This window comes from Neolamprologus brichardi, chromosome 14, assembly GCF_056152115.1.
Source record: "Neolamprologus brichardi isolate AB-2024 chromosome 14, ASM5615211v1, whole genome shotgun sequence".
NCBI classification, from domain to species: Eukaryota; Metazoa; Chordata; class Actinopteri; order Cichliformes; family Cichlidae; genus Neolamprologus; species Neolamprologus brichardi.
The window spans coordinates 19,517,375-19,525,701 of NC_142117.1; positions in this window are offsets into that span (position 1 = coordinate 19,517,375).

The window sequence follows — 8,327 nt, forward strand, 5'->3', positions numbered from 1 at the left end:
TTACTTTAATTATCAAAACCAACAAATTCATATTATTGTTATGTTCCACTATCTTTTACTATATGCATAGTGTAAATTTCCAATATTATCTCAAAAGATGAACTTAATCTTTCATAATATGCAATAAATTGATTTGATGAGAAATGAGAACTAATGAGAAATGATGGTGTTCCAGCTGTGATGGCAACCAATGTAAATGCATGAATGCGCCACAACAATACTGATTTCAAAGACATTTTCTCTCACTGCAAAGTAAATATTCACTTTACTGTTTGATGAAAATGAAATGATGAGAACTATTAAAGACAGTCCAACCCAAACTGTGGAATGGGTAACCATTAGTGCTAATAACCAGAGATTGGAGACTCTTGCACAGATAATTAGTGCTTAGCTTTGGTTGAATGAAACTTCAAAGTGACCGGTCTTAATATGTACTTATAAATGTGAAATGACAGGAACTTTATCTGCTAAACGGACTAAATGTCAGTTTAGTGCCTGTTCAGAATGGGCCAGCTGCAGCTTTCTCATGAACTGCTTATGCAACAACTTCAAACTTGACTATTTCTTTGGTCTGATATAGTTGCAGGATGTTGCATCCCGCAGGAATAAATACTTCTTTGAACATGTTGCAAATACCTCATGATGATGAAGTTCTTGGGTGCACCAAAACAACCACACAAAGACACTTTGGAGGAGGTTGTGTCAGTACGGTTTCAAATAAACTCCAGAGCAGTTAGTTTATGGTGTGAACATGATCTGCACCAACTACCAGGTGTAAGACACCTGGAAGTGAGCTAAAAAACGTCCCATAGCAACATATGCTTTTCATTTTCAGTGTGGGAAGGTGCTATAGCTGTGTAAAGGTATGTAGAGGCTGCCAACTAGCCGTGAAATCAATGTAAATTCTCTGTTTTCTCACACTGCACCTTCTTCCTGTATTTACTTTTGATTCTCCTATGAAGGACACATCATCTGATGAGTGGACCAGGCATTCTTGTGCAGTTTGTAGTGACGCATTTTGGTTCACCTTAGCTCACTTGGATTTTTTCTTTGTAAAAACAAACTAAAACATGGGGAAAAACTACAAGTTTACAAGGTAATGAATTATGACCTAAGAGGTATACGGTGCTACACAAAAATCATCTCATTGCGAATGGTTTGATAGCGAGTACATTCCTGCAGTTGCCTGTAATTTGCAAGAAAGATGGCGTCTTGTCTGCAAACACTTGGTAGCTGCTCGCTGAACAGTAGAGAAAGTGTGAAAACTAAAATCAGACAGGAAACAGACATTGCTTTCTTTCAAAGTAAAGGTTGTCCATTTTGGGGGGTTTTAGCAGTAAGACACAACTTCTACTTTGATGGCAAACATTTTCTGTTTGCAGTTTGGACTTTTTAAACGTTCACTACTGCTGGGGTCGCAGTTGGTTAGTGTTTGCTCACAGGTTGGCATCTTCTATGCAAACTTTGGGCAACCACAGCAATTTGCTAGCAACCAAAGCATTTACAACAAGGTTTTTGTAGCAGCACTCCTTTTGTGACTGATTTTACCTAGCGACACCCAGCAACCATCACCAACTGGTCAGGGAATACACATCTTTCCCTAGCAACGGTTACCTACTGGTCTCAAGACTTGTGGAACTGAGACCTGTGAAAACCTTTGAACTTCTCACCATTTTACAATCTTTTGGGTCTCCAGAATTACAAAGGATGAAGGACACTGGATGGACTGTTGTTAAACACCTAAAAACTTTCTTTCCTTATAGTCAAAACTGAAGCTCTATTATACAGGCATTAGAATTCATCATTCTCCTAAAGTAGCATGCATTATCTAAATCTGACATGAAAAAAATCCTCAAAACTTTGTAATAGTACTCATGTATTTTTTATAAGTTCACTTACTCTTAAACTAACATTAAATAAAATTGCACCTAATGCATGCGAAGAAGTTGGAATAATGTGGCCTTAGAAATGCTGATCATAAATTTTTCATTTTATTTTAATGGACTGTTGCATCTCTTTAACCTGTCTAAGGGTATTACTTTAATGTAGCCTTGACAGGCTTCTCTTCCTCCGATTAGTCATATAGAGAACTGAAGGGATGAATTATTTGTTCTCTGACTGAACGATGGCATAGAGTACTTAAGAGACAGAAGTTGTTGCAGAGGTCTTGCTTTTTATATTTCTAATGAATCACAAGAGGTATTGCTCTTCTTTTTTAAAAAAAAAAAATTAGCCTCCATGTTAAAACATTGTATAAAACACTCAGTTTGTGTTTGTACGCATGTATGTGTGTGTGAGTTTGTGCACGTAAGCAATTAAAGCCCTCAAACACAGTCCATCTGTAGTCCTGCCAGGGATGACTATCTTTGAGGTGTCGAGAGATCCTCAAATACACACAATGACTTAATTCGTATACACACAAAGACAAAACCTTCCTACAAACAAAAGCCTTCTATATTATTTAACATTTAGTCTCTATTTTGACTTTCTATTTTCTTCTATCTAATAGTCAGTTTGACCTTTTGACCACAGAATTACCTTGAATCTCAAGAACAACTTATATAAACAAAAGATGCTGTTTTTGCTGTTGTTTTATTTTGAGCCGAGGATACCTAAGGGAGGACATCTCTTGCTGACAAAACGAAAAACATAACAGTTTGTAGGCTTCATAAGACACAAGGATCATAAGGAACAAATCTATAAGAAAATTCAAAGCATTTAGTTTCCTGGAAAGACAACAGAAAGTCACCACTGTCAGGGTTCCTGGGTCGTTGACCCAGTGCTTTCAGTTTTGTTCATGTTCAGTTTATTTTGCCACTTCCATGTTCTCACTTCCTGCTTTTCCTGTGCCAGCTCGTCTCGTGTCATTAGCCAGATTATGTTCAGCTGTGTACTCACCGGTCTCTCATTATCATCCTCATCAGTCTGTGTATTTAAGTCTTCTGTTTCTACTCGTTCACTGTCGTGTCATTAATGTTGATGTTGTTCCTGTCGCGTGTTCAGTTCAGTCAGCCAGTTAGTCTACCAGTCCATTAAGTTCAGCCAGCCATCCGGTCATCTTTTGTCTCCGTTTCCAATAAACCTCATTCTGCACCAAGAGTCCTGAGTGTGGGTCATCTCTTCCTCCCCTCCGCACACGACCCTTGACAGAATGACACGACCCGTGCCAAGAAGACACGCTTTTGACCCAGCAGGCATACACCTACACCTGTGCCAGCTCCCAGGATGAGGGCAGCTGTGACCCGGTCTACCTCCACCCCCACTCCTGTTTCTCGGGTGGGGGTGACTGGTGTCCTCCCTCCCGTGCCTGTCCCAGCGCCCAGGCTGAGGGCAGCCAGAACCCAGCCTGACCTCCCTGGAGGCTTGGAAGAGCTAACCGGTCCACCTGCTACTTCACCTCTTCATCCACCTCCTGATCCGGCTTTTCACACCCTCGCACTATCACTGGTTAGGCTAGCTGAGGTGTCCCCTGCTCAGGCACCAGCTTTATTAGCCCAGGCCGCAGTTTTGTCCCCTTCAGTAACGCAGTCATTAGCTCAGCCATTAGCCTCACCAACCTCTGTTCATCCCTTAGCTTCCTCAGTCCAGTCAGTTCACTCACCTGCTGTTCAGCCTTACCCCAGTCCCCTGTAGTTCAGTCTCCTCCTGCCCTCCAGTCCAGTCGCCCGTCCTCCAGTCTGTTGTCCAGTCGCCTCCTGTGTCCCGGTCGCCCGTCCTCCAGTCTGTTGTCCAGTCGCCTCCTGTGTCCCGGTCGCCCGTCCTCCAGTCTGTTGTCCAGTCGCCTCCTGTCTCCCGGTCGCCCGTCCTCCAGTCTGTTGTCCAGTCGCCTCCTGTCTCCCGGTCGCCCGTCCTCCAGTCTTCTGTTGTCCAGTCGCCTCCTGTCTCCCGGTCGCTCGTCCTCCAGTCTTCTGTAGTCCAGTCAGTTCAGTCTGCCATCCAGTACCCTGTAGTTCAGTTGCCCGTTGCCCAATCTCCTGATCAGTCTCTGGTCCAGTCACTCATCCACCATCCTGTTCAGTTCCCAGACCTGCAGCCACAACACCCAGAGCCAGCCGTGAGCTCTCCTGCTCTTCAGCCAGAGGTTTCCGCGCCCGCCGGTCCGGCCTGTCTCCAGCCAGGGGTTTCCGCGCCTGCCGGCCCTACAGGTGTGGCTCCGCCACCCCCGGCTCCCATGCCGTCGCTTGGTCCAGCCTCAGCTTCAGCTTCTGCTCCGCCTGGTCCTGCGGCTTCCACGCCGCCGCCCAAGCCGGCACCTCGGAATCGCTGGCCACTTTCCGGGCCACCAGCTGGATGTCATCGCTGGCGTGGCCGCCCACCGGACCAGCTCAGCGGCCGCCGCCGTCTTGCTCGCGGCCGCCACCGTCTTGCTCGCGGCCGCCCACCTGAACTGTCTCGTCTCGGCCGCCGCCCACCTGAACTGTCTCGTCTCGGCCGCCGCCCACCCTGTTCTGGTTTTTCTTTCTTTTGGCCGTCGGGTGCCGGCCTTTGAAGGGGGGGGGGTACTGTCAGGGTTCCTGGGTCGTTGACCCAGTGCTTTCAGTTTTGTTCATGTTCAGTTTATTTTGCCACTTCCATGTTCTCACTTCCTGCTTTTCCTGTGCCAGCTCGTCTCGTGTCATTAGCCAGATTATGTTCAGCTGTGTACTCACCGGTCTCTCATTATCATCCTCATCAGTCTGTGTATTTAAGTCTTCTGTTTCTACTCGTTCACTGTCGTGTCATTAATGTTGATGTTGTTCCTGTCGCGTGTTCAGTTCAGCCAGCCATCCTGTCATCTTTTGTCTCCGTTTCCAATAAACCTCATTCTGCACCAAGAGTCCTGCGTGTGGGTCAACTCTTCCTCGCCTCCGTACACGACCCCTGACAACCACAAGACAGGAAATTCTCATATTACTGTTTTTCCTGCCAAAATCAACGATCACTAGATTTTTGGCGGTACATTTAGTTTACAAGGGGGGATGGGCAGGGAAAGGAGAGGAGAACGGATTAATGACTGATAAACACAGATTTTAAGAGCTAGACAGTCGACAGTGTCATGATGACTGTTTGCACTTAGAGAGCAGGGCTGCCTGACCTAATCCTAACAGAGAGCTATGCAAGATGTAGATTAAAGTATTACTGTTTACATTATGTTATCATTCATGTGTCATTTGACTTTTAAACAATTAAGTTTTCATTTAATACTAGTAGATTTATGACAAGGATTGTTTTAAGTGGATCTGAACTGATTTAAATGAGAAGACACCGTGTCTGTGGGAAAAAGCAGATATCTATGACTTTGTTTTTTGGGCTCTGTACACACACACACACACGCGAACAGATGTACTGGCAACAATGTCTATATTTGGTGTTAGAAGGGCAGAGGAAAACAATGAGGTGAACTTGGTCACAGTTTTCATTGGCAGATTAAAACTCGAAGACCCTTCAGGCATACCCAATAATGTATAAATATAGATAGGTCCCCTGCACGAGCACACAACCGGATATAATGATGCAATGAGGGCAATGCATTACAAGCAGTACAGCAGCGACTTGTCATTTAAACCCTAAGCCCTACCAGTCTTTACTGTCCTCTTGAACTTTCATGGGAAAGTATGATTTACAAAATGTATATCAAGTTCACTTCAGTACGACCAGTGACCAGGACCACAAACTCACCATTAAACTATTTATTGAGGTTGCTGACCAAAAGAGCTGAAGGACTGAGCTTTTTTTTTTTTTTTAGCTAAAAGAGTCGCCCCCTCCTGTCCATTAGGAAGAAGACACCCAGAAGCTGTGACCAGGGGGTAGAGTGATTGTCTACTAATTGTAAGGTTTGATACTCGGCTTCTCCAGTCCACATGTGGGAAACCCAGCCCGGGAGCGAGGCTGGCACTGGCGGTCAGAAAAAGCTGCAGTCATTGAACAATCTGTAGATTGCAGCAGACAACTTGGAAAAAACAGAATCCATCAGCCCGGTTGCAGGTGGGCGGCCGCGGCGAGGGGCCTGGGCTGGGACCACCTGATCATCTTTGTGGCGCAATGTGTTCAGTTGATGCTGGAGAGGAATAAAGAAGGAGTGAGAACTGAGAGCTCTGTGTCGTCCATGCTTACCTCCACATTGGGTGTGAGTGAAGCCCTCTAGTGGTCCACCACAAGGACAACATTATGTAAGTTCCTGTTTGAGCGCTATAAAATACCTAGTTTTCTAAAAAGTTTGATATTGACCAAATTCTTGGAGGTTTTTTTTGTCGTGTTTCGCATCAGCTATTCAAAATGTGGTGCTTTTCTAACTTTTTATTTATTTAAGTATTTAATCACTACCAGCTGGAGAAAAGGCCACACTTGGTGGTTTGTTTAGTCACCAAACAATTTAGCGGGGTTTTGAAAATGATCATGGTTTGGGTTAAAATAGACCTTTTCACAAGCCTAACTACATTTTACAACATTAAACTTTTAACTTTTGCTAGGTTGCCAGGGTAATGTGTCCCAATCCCCAAGAACACGCCCCCAGAAAACCACCGGTACTTTACAATTCCACAGACTTGATTTTAAAACTGGTACCAACTCTGGACCAGCTCCAGATTTTTCTGTGAGACTAGTTTCCTGCAAGATTTGAAATATTTATTGTGTATGTCTGTGTGTGAGACAACAAAACAAGATAGCAATAATCAGTCCAGCCTGCTAGGTTGCTTAGATAGCTCAGCTCTGTGTCTGAGTATGTCTGAGTGTCTGTTGTTACTTTTCCAGTAAATTATGACTCACTCGCTTCGTCATTCAAGTCATTTTAAAGATTTTACAAGCTGAGCATAAACAGTTTACAGAAAATACGTTAATCTTTCACAGATCACGTCACGTCTCTGCAGATATGATCTACTATAAGAGTCAGCATTGTGTAGACTTTCATTTTGTCGTGAAAACAGCCTGTACTGATTTCACTAAGTATGAAATCTCCAACATACATTCTACAGGTATCTGTACTGCAAACTGATTCTGTTTCACTTCCCTTCAGTAGAAAAAGCTTTACTTAGTAGTAGACCTGATTTGCTATTATACAGAGCTCTTTTTACTACGTTGATCTATTAGCTATGATGGATTATGCAATTTCATAACATTACATAACGCAAAGTGCCCATTTACTTAATCCAAGGAAGGTCTGGCTGTAGATTGTTTTTGCCTATGCGTGCAGAGTGATAAAGTGTCTGACAGTCAGCCTGCCAGATGGGAGTCACTCTAATCTAAAAGGTGGCTCAGCAATAATGAGACACAGATGGTTGTGGTATGTTTATATAAAAACACATACAAATCACAACCAACGATGTGAGTGTAAACTCCTTTTTTAAGAGTTTCGTTTTTAAAACTGGAGAATAAACTTTCACTTATATCTGTTACAATATTTGTAAATGACTATTTGCATCTGAAATTAGTGGTTATTTGGAGATTTCGATTGAATTATCCTATTATTTGAAGTTATCGTTTTAACTTAAATACAGTGTTATCCATTATCCTACCCAATCCAATTTTAACTGAAGAACACTCATCTTAAAAACGCAAGTTTGAAACACCACACAACATATCATCCATTAGCATTCATCGTTGAAATTCTGTCCACACATCTGGAAATCTAATGTTCACCTTTTCTTTTTTTGCTTTATGTTAGATTTGTATTGTTTATTGTCATTTATGTTTAGAAATATCTACTTATATATGCTTAGAGTTTTATAATTAGTTGTAGATTGATAGAGGTTTGATCCTTAGTAGTCTGCAGAGACGTTGTGTGCATTCCAGAGTGCTCTGGCATTCACACCCACATTCTGGGAGCATGGGAGAGGTCATACCTTCTCTTATTGTTTTATGGTAGGTTAAACGTATCTATATCTGTTTTACTCTAAGTGCCTTTTGTTTAGATAAACTGCTGGACTTACAGACCAGCAGGTTTAGGGAAGTTGTTTATGGGGTCAAACTCTGACCCCCCCCCCCCCCCCCCCCCCCCCCCCCCCCCCCACACACACACACACACACACTTACACAACGCACAGGCAAGGTACTCTTTGTGTGTATGTAGACGTCATATGCTAATGAACCTATGCTCATTCATGTAACCTCAATAAAAGAGCAGTGTTACGGGGGAGCAGATGAGAGCAACTGGGGTCAAGCAATGGAACGGCGTTTGTCCAGTTCTCTCCCGTGCACGAGAAACATAAAGAAGTTTGCCTACTTGTGTCTTGCTTTGCTGTGTATAATTAAATTGTCCTTAACGTTCCAGCAAATAGGTTTAAGCTACAAACCTATCACTTTATTTCAGGTCTAGAGACAAGTCATTAACCACCTGGACACGAAAAGTTGCT